Raw genomic sequence first — 18,336 nt, forward strand, 5'->3', positions numbered from 1 at the left:
GACTTGCAAGCTAAGGATCCTGGTGGCCCATACATTGGATTTGCATTTAATGTAATCTCTTATCCCCAGAGAATACGTTTCTAAAGTTAGAGAAAGGTTATGTATGTACACATTAAAAATGTATTGTAAATGCCACTTGGACAAACCCCTTATCATGGTTTTATATTAGCTCTGTGATCACTTGTACAGCTGACTCTTCTAGAAGAGGGGGGTCAGCACTCAGGATTCTACTGTTTTGCACAGTGATTTTATTCAAACACATTCTAGATTTAAAATTTTGGTCACATTCTAAATTTTGGTCAGCTTTTTAGAATCTAAAAAGCTGACCATACACTTGTAGATTTTTTTTCCTGCAGTAAGTTTCAAGGCAAGTCACATACAGTGAAGGAAATAAGTATTTGATCCCCTGCTGATTTTGAATGTTTGCCCACTCACAAATAAATTATCAGTCTAAAAATCGAATAGTAGAGAGAAAAAATAGCAACAAAAAATTCAAAAGAGATGCATATCTAACAAATTATGTACTGATTTGCGTGTTCATATGGGAAATAAGTATTTGATCCCCTATTATTCAGCAGGATTTCTAGCTACCAGGTGTCTTTCATACAGGTAACCAGCTGAGATTAGAAGCAGTCTCTTAAAGGGAATGCTGCTAATATCATTTTGTTACCTGTATAAAAGACACCTGTCCACAGGAGCAATCAAACAATCATATTCCAAACTCTCCACCATGGAAAAGACCAAAGAGCTGTCCAAGGATGTCAGGGATAAGATTGTAGACCTACACAAGGCTGGACTGGGCTACTAAACTATCGCCAAGCAGCTTGGTGAGAAGGTGACAACAGCTGGTGCAATCATTCGCAAATGGAACAAAAAACAACTATCAGTCTCCCTAGGTCTGGTGCACCATGCAAGATCTCACCTCATGGAGTGTCAATGATCATGAGGACAGTGAGGAATCATCCCAGAACTACACGTGAGGATCTTGTCAATGATCTCCAGGCAGCTGGGACCACAGTCACCAAGAAAACAATTGGTAACACACTACGCTGACAAGGATTGAAATCCTGCAGTGCCCTCCGCTCAAGAAAACACACGTCCAGGCCCGTCTGAAGTTTGCCACTGCACATCTGAATGATGCAGAGGAGGACTGGTTGAAAGTGTTGTGGTCAGATGAGACCAAAATTGAGCTCTCTGGCATCAACTCAACTGTTTGGAGGAGGAGCAATGCTGCCTATGACCCCAAGAACTCCACCCCAACTGTCAAACATGGTATACCTTGGATTCCACATTGGATAGGCGCTATGCCCGGGGTGCGGCCCCTTCTCACGACTTTGTGCTAGAGGAATGTATGCGCTCTCTGCGGGGTTGGCGGACGTCTGGAGGGAACTTCACCCAACTGAGCATGACTTTACATTCTATTCCAATCCTCATGACAGTTTTTGTAGAATTGACCATATATTTATGAATGTCCAGCAGCTTCCCTTGGTCAGGTGGATATCAATTACCTCCTCGCTCTGGTCGGACCATAATCCCCTGGTACTCCTCATTGCCCTCTCTGGGTCAGTACGGCGCCCCTTTCACTGGCACATTAATGATTCTCTATTCACCACTCAGGTTACCTGCCAACAAATAGAATCTTTCTTACACATATACTTTACAGAAAACTCGGGATCTGTCTCTTCGGCAATGCCCCTGTGAGAGGTGCATAAAGCTACGGTGCGGGGTTATACAGCTGGCGGTGGTTCGGAAGCAGGAGCGGGAGCGCCGACTTTTGAAGCTTCATTCTCTACTGGCCTCTGTGGATGCTCTTTGGAAGTCATTTTCATCCACGGCCCATAAACACGCACGTGATGCTCTGGCTGCAGAGTTGGACCTACTTGCTTCTTCGGAGGCAGAACGGCCCTGCGTTGGACCAAACACAAATTTTATTCCTGTGCTTATAATCCGGGTCTGATGCTGGCCAGGAAACTCAATTCTGTGGGGAAACCCCACAAATCGATCCGAAAGCGACTTTCCGCGGGTGGCTGTACGTCTAATCCCCAGCAGATTGTTTCCCGTTTCACAGACTTCCTTTCGCGCCTTTACGCTAAACCTGATCCCTTCCCTGTGGCTCAGGCAGAGGCATTCTTCCGAGACCTCCGACTTCCTGGATTATCCGAGGCAGCGCAGATGGCCCTCAACGCCGGTGTCGCCATATCAGAAGTGCTCCAAGCTATCAAATCTCTACGGTCCACCGCGGCTCCAGGTCCCGACGGCTTTTCCGGTCTCTATTATAAAAAATTTTAAACCCTGTTGGTGCCCTTCTTGTCTGACTACTTCAATGAGTTACGACAGGGCTCTTTGCCCTCCTGCACGCGCTTAGAGCTCATATCTCCATGGTTCCTAAAGCGACCGATGATGTGCAGGAACCGCAAGCCTTCCGGCCCATTTCTCTTCTTATTGAAGACCTGAAGATATTGGGCAAGATCCTTAGTCTTCCTATCAATAAATATTTGCGTAGTCTGGTCCACAGGGACCAAGTAGGTTTTGTCCCTGGGAGGCAGGCGGGTGATAACGTTCATAAGGTGGTCCATCTTATACATTTTATACAACAGCGTAAAATCCCAGGATTCTTACTGTCCTTAGACATATATAAAGCCTTTGATTCTCTATCCTGGGAATATCTGCAGTTTGTGCTGTCTCGTTGGGGCTTTGGGGATTCTATTCTTTCTTGGATTCAAGCCTTGTATTCTTCTCTTCGGCTTACGTTAAATACGCTGGGTATTTCTCAGATCCCTTTCCTATTTGCCGAGGGACGAGACAGGGCTGCCCACTGTCCCTGGCGCTGTTTGTCCTGGCGCTTGAGCCGCTGGCCTTAGCGCTCCAGACCGATTGTAATGTATCGGGTGTTCCATACGCGGGACAGGAGTTTAAGTTGAACCTTTTTGCAGACGATGCCCTCTTGACTCTCACAAATCCCCTGATGACGCTTCCAAATTTGCAACAGGTTCTTCTTGATTTCTCCATATTAATTTGGATAAGACTGTCACTCTCAATATTACCTTGGCCTCAGATTTGGTTTAGCGCCTACAGTCCCACTTCCCTTACAAATGGGATTCCTCTTCTCTTGAATGCCTAGCCATTCGCTTGAATCCTACCTATGGCTCGATGTTTGCTGCAAATTATTATCCATTGCTTTGCTCTGTGTCCTCTCTTATGCACTCTTGGCAATTTCCGCACCTGTCTTGGATAGGACGGGTTAATTCACTGAAAATGACCATCTTGCCAAAATGGTTATACTATTCTCTCACCCTCCCGGTGCGGGTTCCTTCTCATTTCCTTCGGTTGATTCAGGCGAAAATTATGTGTTTTATCTGGACTGATAAGCGCAGCAGAGTCTCCAGAAATACGCTTTTTGTACATAGACTGAAGGGTGGTCTTGGGGTGCTAATGTAACTAAGTATTATCAGGCAAGCCAGATTGCCCCGCTGTCTATGTTGCACGCTTCTTCGGACGTTCCTCTCTGGGTCCTGCTGGAACTACCTAATTGTGCCCCTGTTGCGACATCGACACTTCTATTGCTTCCCCCTGCCCTACGCCCTATGGCACTGAGTCCGATTTTACTCCATGGCTTACAAGTGTGGGACTCGGTACAATACTCCAGTGGCCTGATGTCACCTTTCCTACCTTTGCTCCCAATTATTAACAACCCTCTCTTCCCACCGGGTTTAGATCAACCAAGGGCATTTTCTTGGTGTGGAACAATGGTTTTTCACAAGTGCAACACTTTTTGACTTCTCGGTCCTCCCCCACTTGGAATTCTCTTTGGGAGTCACGGGATGTCCCGCGGAATTTTTTCGTTACCTTCAATTGTGGCATTGGCTGACCTCACTGTGGGGCACTTCCGCTTTCCCATACCAGAAATCTGCCTTTGAACTGCTTTACCAACAGTGCCCGGGCGCCCCGGGCCTTATTTCCCTTTTTTATGCAGCTTTGACCAGATGCTCGACGTATACTTCTCTCTCATATGTCGCTCAGTGTGAGCGCGACTTGGGGGCAGTCGTGGATCTGGAGGACTGGAATAGGGCCTTGTCACTTATAGCTCAATGTTCATTTAATACGACCAGGCTGGAGGTGGCATACAAGGTAATGTTTCGTTGGTATTGGGTAACGGCTCGTTTGGCCCAGGCGAACCCTGCCTGCAGTGATCGATGCTTTCGGGGTTGTGACCATCGTGGTGATGTATTGCATATCTGGTGGTCATGCTCAAGACTGTTTCCTTTTTGGTCTCGTGTGTTTGGCCTCCTTTTCACCTTGTTCCATCTCTCCATACATCGGGATGCTCGGTATGCTTTGCTTCATTGTCCCATACCGGGCCTCTTGGCTCACCAGCAGAAGTTGGCTTCCTATTTGTTTTTGCCGGCCACTAGAACAATTACTCAGGCCTGGAAGAGCCCGTTTGTCCCTCTTCAGGGAGTGCATGACCGCATGACCACTATGATGCTCAATGAACATGTTGAGTATCTGTAATGACTCCCAACGGAAATTCTTGAAAATATGGGAGCCGTGGTTGCAATATGACTTTCCCACGCTCCCCCCGGCTAGTCTGGGGTTGTGATGTTGCCCGGTATTGGCGTTTTCGGACCCCTGCTCTTGGTCTTGTTATCTTTTTCTTTTTGTACTCCTCTTTCCTTTTCATTTTCTGTTTGTTTTTGGTGTAACAGTGGATAGCTGCCTTTAGTTTGAGTTACAGTAGGTGTTATACTAATGTTTTTGTCATTTATAGCCCCTGCATGGGCACATCTTTTGCTCTGTTGGTGTTAGAGCACTGTTTTTTTGATAGCCCCTGCATGGGCATATTTTGTTGTTCCTTTCTTCTTAAACTGTTTATAAGTTAATAAATTCATTGAAATACAAAATCAGCAGGGGATCAAATACTTATTTCCTTCACTGCACAGTAGGTATTTTATAAGGGGGGGATATGGTTATTTACTCAGCAGAGTGATGTTGTGCTGACCCCAATCATTGATGCAAGTAAGATGTGATATCCCATTTTCTTGATTTTCCTTGCATATGATTGGGTATTCTTTGGAAAGTGAATTTTCACCTAGCTTCTCCGCATTCATTAAGCTAAGTAAAAATTCACTTTGCATACTGAACATGCTCTACTGCTTTAAAAATTCACTTTGCATACTGAACATGCTCTACCCCTTTATTTTTTTCAATCCTAGTGGAGACTTTTCACTGAACTACTGCAAATACCATAGTCATGTTTATCACATGGTTGCAGCAGTGTTCCATTGACAATTTTCTAAATAATTTTTTTATATAAAGGCTTATGTCAGAATTGAACATGTTGACAAAATACATCATGTTTGGTGATTAGCAATGACATATTGCACATAGGTGAAGTTAAATAAGCATAAGTTGACCTGTGTCACGCTAGAATACTGGAACTATAAATGGTCAATACTACATCTCTCAAAAAGGATATTCCATCATTCACGTATACCGGTTTGGTGTTCACCGGGTTTTAAATACTTTAATAGGTGTATATGTGGAAAAGGGGGAGGGGGGGATGGAGAAGTGATACAAGAGTGGTGATGAAGGGCCTAAGGGGGCAGCTGAGGGGGGAGGGGGGCACTTCCCAATGTGCAGGAGAGTAGGTGAGAGCCTATGCATACTGGAGATATTATTATTATTATACAGGATTTATATAGCACCAATAGTTTTCTCAGTGCTTTACAATATAAAGGAAGACAATACAGCAACGATACAGTTCAATACAAGAGGGTATACACAGAGTAATACACAGCGCTGAGCAAACTATTGGCACTATATAAAAACTGTATAATAATAATATATAAATACTGTATAATAAGAGGGTTAGGAGGGCCCTCTCCTTACAATTTAAGAGGGAGGGGCTGGTGGTACAAAAGGTAATAACTGAGGGGGATGAACTGATAGGAGAAACAGATTTGGTTATTAGTTGAAGGCAGGATAGGCTTCCCTGAAGAGACAGGTTTTCAGAGATCACCTAAAAGTAGGCAGAGTAGGCAATAGACGGATAGATTGGTGTAGAGAGTTCAAGAGGATGGGGGAGTATATGGAACGGTTGGCAAGGTGGATGAGTCTGGCAGCAGCATTCATGATAAACTGAAAAGAGGATAGCCTGCGATTAGGTAGGCCAATGAGGAGGGAGTTACAATAGTCAAGGCGAGAGATAAAAGGGAGTGAATAAGTTGCTTAGTTGTTACAGTGTTTAAACACGGGCGTATCTTGGAGATGTTTCGCAGGTGAAGTCTCTAGATTTGGACAATGATTGGGTTTGGGGGTGAAAGGACAGATGGGAGTCCAGGATTACACCTAGTACCCAGGCATGAGGGGAGGGACTGATGGTTGTATTATTGATCTTGATGGAGAAGTCAGGGGAGGGAGCAGGGGCTGGAGGGAAAAATATGAGATCCGTTTTAGAAAGATTTAGTTTGAGGAAGTGGAGTGACATGCATGCTGATATGTCACTTGGTAGGTTAGTAATGCGAGAGGAGACTGAAGGGGTGAGGTGAAATATTTGTGTGACATCAGCATATAGATGGTACTTAAAGCCATGGGAGTTTATCAAGTGACCAAGGGATGAGGTGTAGATGGAGAAGAGAAGGGGTCCAAGGACAGAACCTTGAGGGACCCCTTCAGAAAGAGAAAGTGGAGAGGAGGAGACAGAGTTATAGGTAACGGTGAAGGAGCGCTGCAATAGGTAGGAGGAGAACCAGGAGAGAGCTGAATCTCGGAGGCCAAGAGAGTGGAGTTTTTTGAGGAGGAGGGGATGGTCAACAGTATCAAAAGCCACAGAGAGGTCAAGTAGTAAGAGTATGAAGTAGTGGCCATTGGTTTTAGCAGTTAGTAAATCATTAGTGAGTTTTAGTAGGGCAGTTTCAGTGGAGTGTAGTAAGCGAAAGCCAGGGCCAAGAAGGTTGTTGTCAGTGAGGTAGGTGCTCAGGCGATTGTAGACTAAGTGTTCTATGAGTTTAGAGGTAAATGGGAGCAGGGAGATGGGTCTTAAGTTGTTCAGATTGGTGGGGTCCAGTGAGAGCTTTTTAAGTATGGGAGTGATGTGTGCATGCTTTAGAGGGGAGGGGAAGGAGCCAGTAGCGAGGGAGAGATTGAAGATGTGAGTGAGCATAGGATAGAAGAAGAGGGTGACCGTAGTAGTTGTGAGGGGACAGGATCCAGGGGGCAGGTGGTGAGACAGGCTTCTGAGAAAACTTTAGTAACCTCTTCAGTAGTAGCAAGGTCAAAATAGGAAAGTGTTGAGGGAGGTTTAGTATAAGGTATGCTAAGTGGGATAGATATCGGTGTAGTAGAGATGCCCCTACGAGTTGCATCAATCTTGTTTTTGAAATGATTGGCAATCTGATGAGCAGTGAGTGAGTCACTGGGTGGAGATGGAGAAAGTAGAGTTAAAAGTAGAAAAGAGACAATGAGGACTGGATGACAAGGTATTAATAAGAGTGACAAAGTAGGCTTGTTTGGCAGCATGGAGGGAGGAATTGTATTTTAAGAAAGCAGATTTATATACAGTGAATGCTTGCTGGGATCTGGTTTTCCGCCAGAGTCGCTCCAGTGCACGAAAATGTCTCTTAAGATTTCTGGTGTCGTCAGTCTGCCACGATTGTAATAGTCGGGTAGTTAGAGGAGCAAGTGAGTCTAGTGTGGATGAAAGCGAACTGTTGTTCGTGTAGTTAGAGGAGCAAGTGAGTCTAGTGTGGATGAAAGCAAACTGTTGTAGACAGAAGTGGCTAGGTCAGGGCAGGACAGGGGAGAGATTTTTTCTTAGAGACAGTCAGCTGCAGAGTGGAAAAGAGAAGGGTAAAAGCTCTGAAGGTTACTGCGGGTAATTGTTTGCTGCTTGGTGGGAGAGGCATTTGAAGATGAGGACATTGTGGAGGTGATGAGATTGTGATTATAGAGAAGAAAGGGTGTGTTTGTGAGGTTGGAGAGAGTGCAAAGATGGGAGAAAACAAGGTCTAATGTAGTCCCATCAGTGTGAGTGGAGGACTGTGTCCATTGTGTTAAGGCAAAAGATGAGGTTAGGTTGAAGAGTTAGGATGTAGCTGGATTGTTCGCATTAATGGGGATGTTAAAATCTCCAAGAATGATAGTGGGTATTTCAAAGGAGAGAAAGTGGGGTAGCCAAGCAGAGAAGTCATCAAGAAAGTGCAACACCAGTCCAGGAGGCTGATAGATCACTGCAATCCTCAGAGAAATGGGAGAAAACATCCTAATGCAGAGAGTCTCAAAAGAAGAGGATAGAGAGGGAGAGGTAGGGACGACTTGAAAGGTGCTCAGTGGAGATAGAAGCTAACCAACTCCACCTCCTTTCCGACCACAGGGTCTGGGTGAGTGAGTCCAGTGGAGGCCTCCATTGGAAAGTGCTGCAGGAGAAGCAGAATCTGATGATTGAAGCCAGATTTCTGTAATTGCTAGTAGGTTAAGGGAGTGGGAGAAAAAAGGTCATGGGCAGAGGTGAGCTTATTACAGACAGAGCAGGTGTTCCAGAGTGCACATGAAAAAAGGTGTTTTTTTAGGAGCATGGGGATTAAGATTTAATTGAGCGGATTGCAGATATTCCTCGATGAAGAAGGGTGCTTGGTGTGGGGGTGAGATACTGAAGGACCAGAGTTCAAGGAGATATCCCAAGAGGTTAGGAGAAGAAGGAGGGTGAGGAAAGTAAGATGGGAGCAGGATGTATACGAGTGCACATGCCTTTCTGTTCTGGTGTTTGGGTCAGCACGTGAGTTAAGTATTAGCAGAAGGTGATGAAAGCAGTAGTAGGGAGATGGTAGAAGTGAGGGTGATATGTAAAAGCTTTGGGGTGGAGCAGAGGGATAAAGAAATGAGATTTTGAGAACAGAGGATAGTAATATGAAAAGGAGAAGTAGATATTCATAAGAGAATTGGAACGGACCCCAAAAGGGCCACCTAGCCCTATGTTCCTAGACTTATCCCATGGTAAAGGTAAGTTGTTTTATGCATTGTATGTCGTTCACCCTGGCAAACCATTGTGCCACAGTAGGTTGGGACTGTTGTTTCCACATGCCAGGGACACAGACTCTAGCAGTGTGTAGATTTTTTTTTCTCTTAAATCAATTAACTTTTTAATTGGGATATCCAAAAAAGGCACAATATACGGTTTTGATGCCACAACAGTATAGCAAGTAAAAAGGAGATACAATTGTGCATGAGGAATACGTTGATAATGGTCAATGTACAGTTGCAGCAGACATATTCCAATAAAACAACACTTAAATATAAATAACAAAAACTAATCAGAGTTAAGAAATACTTGTGGGTCCATAGGAATACGGTCAAATACTCGTGGGACATCAACGCAGAGGTGTCAATGGCCTCTACATCAAGCAAGATCTCAATCGGGGAGAGGGGAGGAGATGTTTAAGGAGAGATTTATGGTAGCATTTCCTGGACAGATGGGTTAGATTAAGTAGGACAGCTGGCAGATTGTCAAAGAGAGAGAAGTCTTTGAGTTTTTTGGGTTAAAGTGGTTCTAAAGTTTCAAGGTTTTTTACCTTCATGCATTATATGCATGAAGGTAAAAAAAACTTCTGTCTGTAGCAGCCCCCCCTAACACTTACCTGAGCCCCCTCTTGATCCAGCGATATCCATGAGAACCTCGGATCTCTGGGGGCTCTCACTCCTGTTTGGCTGAAGCAGCAGCAGGAGCCTTTGGCTCCCACTACTGTAAATCACAGCCAGCGAGCCAATCAGGAGAGGGACAGGGCAGGGCCGAGCTGTGGCTCTGTGTGTGAATGGGCAGGCAAGCTCTTTGCTAATGATGGAGGAGGGAGGGGCCAGCGGGGGACCCGAGAAGAGGAGGATCCAGGCTGCTCTGTGCAAAACCACTGCACAGAGCAGGTAAGTATGACATGTTTGTTATTTTTAAGAAAAAAAAACAAGACTTTAGTGTCAATTTAAGTAAAGGACCTGCTGCCAAAAAAGATTGTATGGCAGAATATGTGTAGGATTGTGCCTTTGTGGGACCTACATCTCAAGCACAGATAATTTTTTTGTGGAAAATGTTTGACGAGGACAGACACCCATAACTTTTGAGACCCATGTCTGCACCCGTCCACTACTCTTGTCATTTGCACTGCTGTATAGTACATGGCAGGATATGGGAATCCTATCCCTCCCTAGAGTTTGGATTTTAGTAAGCTATCTTTGTTAATACAGAATGCTTTACCCTGCCATATAAACTTGACATGCCGCTCGTACAGATCTGAAGAAGGCTTGAGGAGGTCTGATAGGTAATGTTTGCAACAAGTATAAGAGTTAAGGCATTTTGGTAATTTTGAGAACATTACACCTGCTGATCCAAGAGAGACCCAGTGTTTTCCACTTCTCCAAGTCAGCATTCAGAGAGCCTAGTAATGGCAGAAAGTTCAGATTGAGAGAAGGCTGAGATTAAAAAAAAATTGGTTCATAGATACTGAATGACCTGTGTGGCCCAACAAAATTTGAAATTGGGCATAGGGAAGCAAGGACAGAGGCAGAGAGGGATTCATTATGGGCTTCCGACTTTTGCAAGTTCACTTTAAAATTGGACTGGGATCCATATGTACGGAGCTCTTTCAAAAGAGTCAAAAGGGGAAGGGGGAGGGGCCTGAAAATGGCGCCGGCCGGTGTGTGTTAGGAGTTCCAGCAACCGCCGGAAGATACTGGAGAGAAAGAAATATTGAGATACCTTCATCTAGCTCCTTTTGTCTAGCTCCTTCTGAATTGGGGAGCTGTGCTGGAGGAGCCTGTGTCTGCTGGGACCCCTGCAGCTTGGCTTGAGAGCAGAAACTGCTAAGTGGAACGAAGAGGAGGCGAAACCCGGTGTGAGGTGGCAGTGGCTCACACCGGGTTAAAATATGTATCCATACAAGCAATTGTTAAACTCAGATGGCATACAAAAACATGGTACTTCACGTATTTATAGGATACTGACTATATCATCTGAACCAGTTATAACAGCATTTATGGGAATATGGGAAAAGGAGTTGGGAATGCAGTTGAGTGAACATCAGAGAAGGAAAATATTTAGAATTGCACACAGAACAGTGGACATGAATACTGTAGAGATGAACTATAATTTGCTGGCAAGATGGTATATTACACCTAGAAGAGCCCATAAACAATATCCGGAGAATTATATGCATTGTTGGAAGAGATGTGGAATGGAGGGTATGCAGCAAAAGGGCTGATCAATAAATTTTGGAAGGCCCAAGAAATCCCAAGAATAAAAGACTGGATATAAAGAGTAGAATTTATATACAAGAATGAAGAACTTTATTTTAGTGGAGAAGATAAAATGCATAAATTCAGGAAAATATGGGGAAAGTGGGGAGAATTTAAAACTACACAGAACTGTAGAACCGATGGAGTAGAAGGGAAAAGGGAAATACAGGAATGAGAAGTAAGGAGTAAAAAGTTGATATAATGATAAGAAGATACATCTGATTTAGAGGAAGATAGTAGAGGTAAGCGAAAATTACTAGAAGGAAAAAGACAGTGAAATAGGGTGGGAAGTAAGGGTGGGGGGGGGGCTATTGGGAAAATTGTAATAAATGTCTGAATACTGTGTATTAATGTATTTATGATTATATTGGTTTTGTATTTAATATATATATTTTAAAAAAAAGAGTTTGAAGGCAAGCGAGTGGGTCAGTGATGTAAACAGAGGCTGCAATCTTGTGATGGTAGCCACTAGTTTGCAGTCCGCTAATGGTCGGGTTGTGCCTAATGAGTTGCAGAAATGGCTCCAGCATGGGCACGAAAATCAGAGGGCAAAGAGGGCATTGGTGCCATTGAGAATGGTTAGTGGGTTGGAGTCAAAATCATTAATTCTAACAGTGGTTGACAAGGTTGAATAAAGGGCACTGATCCAAAATAAAATAGGTGTGGGCATCCCTACACACTTGAGGGCTTCTCTAACAAAGTCCCAGTCCACCCTGTCAAATGCCTTTTTGGTGTCAGTGGATAGGAGTAGCAAAGGTGTGTTGGATTTTTTTCATGTTTGCAATAACAATTAAAGTTCTTATAGTATTATCTCTAGCTTGACTGGATTGCATACATCCTGCTTTATCTGGAGAGATGATATGTTCAACTAGTAAAACTTACTGTATGCACAAAGATTTTAGCAAACAACAATTTAAGAGGGAGAGGCCTGTTGCTGGTAGTGAGGATCCTTTCCTGGTTTAGGGATAAATGAAATATTGGCATAATGACATCGACATGTCATAAAAAGACATAGTGGAAGAGTATGACCTTCTGTAATAGTATTAAAGGCTTCTGTGAAATAAGAAGAGAGTTGGGACTGGTAAATCTCATGGTAAGCAATCGTGAGTTCATCTGGGCTGGAAACTTTGAGGAACGAATAAGGAGGAGAAAAGCAGGAGGAGAAAAGCAGGAAAGACCACAAATCCATGTTATACTACAACTATTCTGGCAGGTTCCAGGTTGTGTGAACCACAAGCATGTGTAGCCTACTTTTTAGGCATAGAAGGAGGTGAGCGCACAATTTTACTGGTTGGAGGATCACGGAAAGTCACTATTTGATGATTTATAAGTCACCGCGTCACGATTATTGGATCACTTATTGATTGATGGGACTATATAATTTTTTTAGAGCAAAATAATAACCAAATTTTTTGAAATATTTTTTATATTTTCAGATTATGTCACTATAATTGTTTTATATATAAAAAAATTGTTTGATTATGGTATGTGTTTATCACAAATTACAAGCATATATTAATTTATTTTTTAGGGAGCGCTACATTTATAAATGTATTATTAGGGCTATAGTTAGTTCTTCTGTTATGATGGATCCCATTGGCTTTAAACACTTGCCTACCAGGCACTTATACCCTCTTTCTGTCTAAGCTAATTTTCAGCTTTCAGCGCTGTCACACATTGAATGACAATTGCGCGATCATGCAACACTGTACCCATATGAAATTTTTATCATTTTTTTGTGACAGAGTTTTCTTTTGGTGGTATTTAATCACCTCTGGATTTTTTATTTTTCACTAAACAAACCAAAAACAACAGAAAATTTAGAAAACAAAAGTTTTAAAAATTTAGTAAATAAGTGATTTTCTCCTTCACTGATGTGCACTAATGAGGCTGCAGTGATGGGCACTGATAGGCTGCACTGATAGGTGGCACTGATGAGGAGGCACTAGTAGGTGGCACTGATGGGCATTGACAGGCATCACTGATGGGCACTGAAAGGCAGCACTCTAATATGGCACTGATAGGTGGCACTGACTGGCACTGTTAGGCGGCACTGATAGGCAGCACTGACGGGCACTGATAGGCAGCACTGATGCGCCCAGATAGGTGGCACTGACTGGCACTGATAGGTGGCACTGATAGGTGGCAGTGACTGGCATTGATAGGTGGCACAGACTAGCACTGATAGGTGACACTGAAAGGCAGCTCAGATGGGCACTGATATGTGGCATTGATGTGCACTGATAGGCACTGATATATGGCATTGATGTGGCACTGATGGGCACTGGCAGGTGGCATTGATGAGCACTGACAGCTAGCATTGATGGACACTGACAGGTGGCAGTGCTGGGGCTACACTGATCATCAGGGCACACTGATCATCAGTGCCCTGATGATCAGTGTACATGTCCCCTCTGAGGAATGCCGATTACCTGCTCTCCTCTCCTCAGGAGCTGTCAGCGTGACAGCTCGTGAGGAGAGAAATGTTGATAACTGGCATTTCCCTATTTATATGCGATCAGCTGTGATCGGACACAGCTGATCACATGACCGAGCCAACATCTTCGGCTCTTTCCGTTGATCGGTGATCCGCTGTGTCCGAGGGACACAGTGCACCACCGATCGATCGCTCATATGACGTCCTCCCAGAACAAGAGAACCGCCTTGCGACCGTCATTACCTTATATGGCGGGCGGTAGGCGGTTAATGGGCGAGTGGGTGGTGCTGCCTGTCAACTTGACATGCCAAATTAAAGTGATACTAAAGTTTTTTTTTTTTCATTAAAATCATAAACATGTCATACTTACCTGCTCTGTGCAACTATTTTCAACAGAGCAGCCCAATTCTCTTCTTCTCGGGTCCCCCAGTGGCTTCCTATGGGGGCACTTGTGCAGACTTGTTCCCAAGCCCCGCTGTCTGTACTCACTTGTCACAGAGTTTGATTGACAACAGCTCCCAATGATCTGCTATATATCTGCCCTATGAGTAGGGACACAACCGGGAGAGCCACTGCTCTCATGCGCAACACTGGACCGCGATGGGGCTCAGGTAAGTGTAAGGGGGAGGGGTCTGGGGAGGGATCTCAGGCACAGAATGTTTTTCACCTTAATGCACAGAATGCATTAAGTTAAAAAACCATAAGACTTTACAACCTATTTAAGCTGGCCATAGGTGGATTTTTTTTTTGGTCAGCCAGCTGGCTGATCAGAAAAAAACTGAAAGGATTCTCCTAACCGAACATTTTAGGTGAATGAAGGAATCCTCTCTGCTATGCCACTGTATTTTGACAGCGGGACTTCACTGCTGTCAGAATACACTGATCAGCGCTGCAGCTGATTGGGTGCAAGTGCTGAGCGAATTAAAATATACAGTCCAATTCGAGAGGAGTCGATCTACAGTAACGATTGAATGAGAATGGCCATAGATGGAATGAAATTCTGAACCAGCTGAATTTTCGATCCATATATTTCCAGTTTAAAATCTCCACAACACAAAAGTAAAGCATTGCAACCGCAGCAATGTAAGTTCACATCTCCAGCCATCCAGCCACCAGGCAAATCTGGGGGTGGGTGATTGGGAAAGGGGGAACAGAAAAAACGTGTGAATATTTTGCATTAGGCATTTGATTATCTGTTGCAAATAATGAATACCAGTTTATTGTACATGCAGATGTGTACTGTGTTTTGAGCTGGCTTGAAACCTTCTGCCTATAGGCATCATAGTTAAGTAGGAACAAGCATTTTTCAAATAGCAAAACAAACCACGATCCAGTAAAAATCACTGTTGAAAGAAACTGCTAAATTAACATTTGACTTCATTCTGGTTTTATAACGCACTATAAATAGAGTTATTTCCCTTGAGAAAAATTTCTGTTATGCTTCCCAACAAATTTTGCAGACAGCATAAAAGCAATGCGAATGAATAAGAATTTTAGAGGAAATCGGTGCTGAAAGAAACATGGAGGCTGCCATTGATGACTTCTGAAATGCTAGTTGCCTGGCTGTTCTGCTGGTTCATTGGCTGCATTTTCAAGTTACCAACTTAGAATAAGTACAAAGATAATTATCTCTGACTTCACCGGCTGAATACTTGTTCCACATTAGTATCTGGGCAGTATGCACCCAGGGATTCCGGGTATTTGTCCCTGGGCGCACACTGTCCTAGACATTAACAACAATCGGTGCACCATCAAGCCACATCCAGCCTCTCGCAGAGTTTTACAGGCTGCTAAAAGCTGGGCTGGATAGTGCCTATGTGTTTCCACCTGCACTAAAATGCCGGGATCTCATTCACAGGGACTAAACTTCGAGTGTGCAAGAGGCCTCATAGGTCACAGTCAGTTTAGCTAACTTTAGAAAAAAGGTACAGTCATTTGGATCAGCTCTGTACAAGTCTGTAAGGACAGCTGTCCAATGAGCTGTCTGCTTCTGCCAACTTGCTGTTTTTAGGCAAACAGCAGTATTTAAAGCGATTCTAAAGGTTCATTTTTTTTGTAAAATAAAAACATGTCTATACTTACCTACTGTGTGCAGTGGTTTAGCACAGAGCAGCCTGGATCCTACTCTTCTCGGGTCCCCCACAGGCTATCCTGGCTTCTCCTGTCTGTCAGGTGCCCCCACAGCAAGCAGCTTACAATGGGGGCACCCGCTGCTCCGTGTGTCAATTCACTCTCTCTCTCTCTCCATTGGCTGACTGGCTGTGATTGACAACAGCGGGAGACAATGGCTCCAGCTTGCTGTCTCAGCCAATGAGGAGGAAGAGACCTGAGGCAGTCGAGGCTGTCATTCACATCACTGGATCACGATGAGGCTCAGGTAAGTATTGAGGGGGCTGGGGGAGCTGCTTCACAAAGGTTTTTTACTTTCATGCATAGAATGCATGAAGTTAAAAAACCTTCAGTCTTTACAACCACTTTAAGTGGTTAAAGTAATTATAAAGTTAAATTTTTTTTTAAATAACAAACATGTTTCACTTGCCTGCTCTGTTCAATAGAGCGGCCCTACCCTCCTGTTCTGAGGTCCCCCCGCGGCGTTCCTGGCTTCTCCTCTAATTCAATACAGCACTGATCACTCACCAGATCCAGGCCAATGATGTTTGGACTGAACCTGCTGATAAATTGTACCGAATCAGAGCTGAGCCTGTGCTTGTGTTTACAGAATCCTGATTGGCAGCCCACAAATTCTGCAGCACCCGTACTTCCCCCATTCCCTGCCCAACCCGGAATTCATGGAAAAAGCACATGTATCTACTCCCCTTCATTATTTGGAGCTATTTTTCACAGAAGATCTTTATGGAGTGATTGTTGATCAAAGCAATTTATACGCACAACAAATTATCTCCACCAACCGAAGTTCAAACCTTGCCAGAACAGTTGCATGGAAACCTATTACGGTTTCTGAATGTAAAGTTTTTTGGGGCCTAACTCTCATCATGGGCATTACTAAAAAAAGAATGAGTTGCGGTCATATTGGTCAACAGGCAAGATGCATCATATGCCCATGTTCTCTGCTGCCATGGCCAGGCATACACATGAGAATATAATGTGATTTATGCATTTCAGTAACAACATACTCCTCGTAAAACATCTGCATTGATGAGTCCCTCATTAATATTTCTGGCCACCTTGCATTCAAACAGTTTCTCCCCAGCAAGCGTGCCAGATTTTGGGTTAAAATGAATAAGCTCTGTGAGAGGACAACAGGCTGTACATACAAAAAGATAGTCACATGGAGCCCCCAATATGCCCAGACTACATGGGGAGCAGTGGCAAGATAGTTTGGGACTTGGTGTCGCCCTTGTTCCATATGGGGTACCACTTATATGTGGACAATTTCTGTACAAGCATGCCACTATTTAGACATTAGTATAATCTTGGAATTGGCTCATGTGGCACAGTGTGACCTAATCACTAAGGCTTCTCACAACGGCTTGTAAATACCGCACTTAGAAAGGGGGAGAAAGCCTGCTTGAGAAATGATGAATTACTCACAGTGAAGTAGAAGGACAAACAGGATGTTTTTGTCCTGTCTTCCATTCACGCAGACATGACAGTCCAAACTTGCAAAGCAACTATTGTTTTTGAAAAGCTCCTCTGTGTCTATGATAACCTTGACATGGGAGGCGATCGACCAGACTTAGTTTCCTGTAAAGCTAGATGCTGGTACAAAAAGTTTATTTCTTTCAAATGGCTCTGTAAAATATGCTTTACAAAGCAACTGGACAAAGTGGATCCTTCCTAAAATTTCAGGAAGAGATCATCAAGGCCCTTTTGTATCCAAAAGGTGCTCTGTCCCAAACTCCTAACTCAGATGCAGTGAGCTGGCTGCATGAGAGGCATTTTCCTGATGCCATTCCTGGTACCCCAACCCAAAAGACACCCCAAACAAGATGTGCCTGTAGTCAGATGTCTATGCAAAACGCACCTCAAATCAGCATGTCACCCGACTGTGAAATCATGCGGCTTCAATGTAAGTCGCATGATTTTAAAGTCGGGTTCAGTGTGACCGGGGTGTTAAAGGATAGCTTCACCTTTTGTAACGTTACACCCATATTCACCCATAAAATGTTACGAAACGACCGACCCCTGCTCCCCCCTCGATCCCCCATTGTGACAGCTAGCAGGGAAATCTTCCCCGGTTAGCTGTCACAGTTTTAAAAAACCAGGGCTGTGCGGAGCTTCGCCCACCTGGTTGCATTATCCATTTACAGTGTTCTATGAATGGGAAGAATACAAGTCCTGACAGCCGCTGTTGAACGCTGTGGTAGTTCATTGATTCTTCCCGTCAGAGTGTATCTGCTTGCCCGTACGATACGAGCCCACAGATATACTGACAGGTCTACATGCCATCAGTGATCTGCTGATTGCTGCTGCATTGCTTTCCAGTCTAACAAAACAAAAAATAGTAAAAGCTAATTTTTTAACTTGCAACAAAATATGCACATATTATTTTTTGTTAAAAGGTGACCTTAAGTTGAATTTTGAGCCTTACAGAGAGAGGTAGAGTTGAGAAGAAAAGCAATTTTTTACAAAACATGGGGGCATATATCAGGTTTTCTTCT

General features: G+C 43.9%; 1 protein-coding gene across 1 annotated transcript in view; it reads right to left on the reverse strand.

Moving 5' to 3' along the window:
• MAP3K15 (mitogen-activated protein kinase kinase kinase 15) overlaps positions 1-18,336 on the reverse strand; it is a 367,125-nt gene that overhangs the window by 286,952 nt on the left and 61,837 nt on the right. The gene's annotated exons all lie outside the window — the stretch shown is intronic.

The sequence above is a fragment of the Staurois parvus genome, unplaced genomic scaffold, assembly GCF_062004578.1.
Source record: "Staurois parvus isolate SC_StPar_1 unplaced genomic scaffold, SC_StPar_1.0 ptg000327l, whole genome shotgun sequence".
Lineage (NCBI taxonomy): Eukaryota > Metazoa > Chordata > Amphibia > Anura > Ranidae > Staurois > Staurois parvus.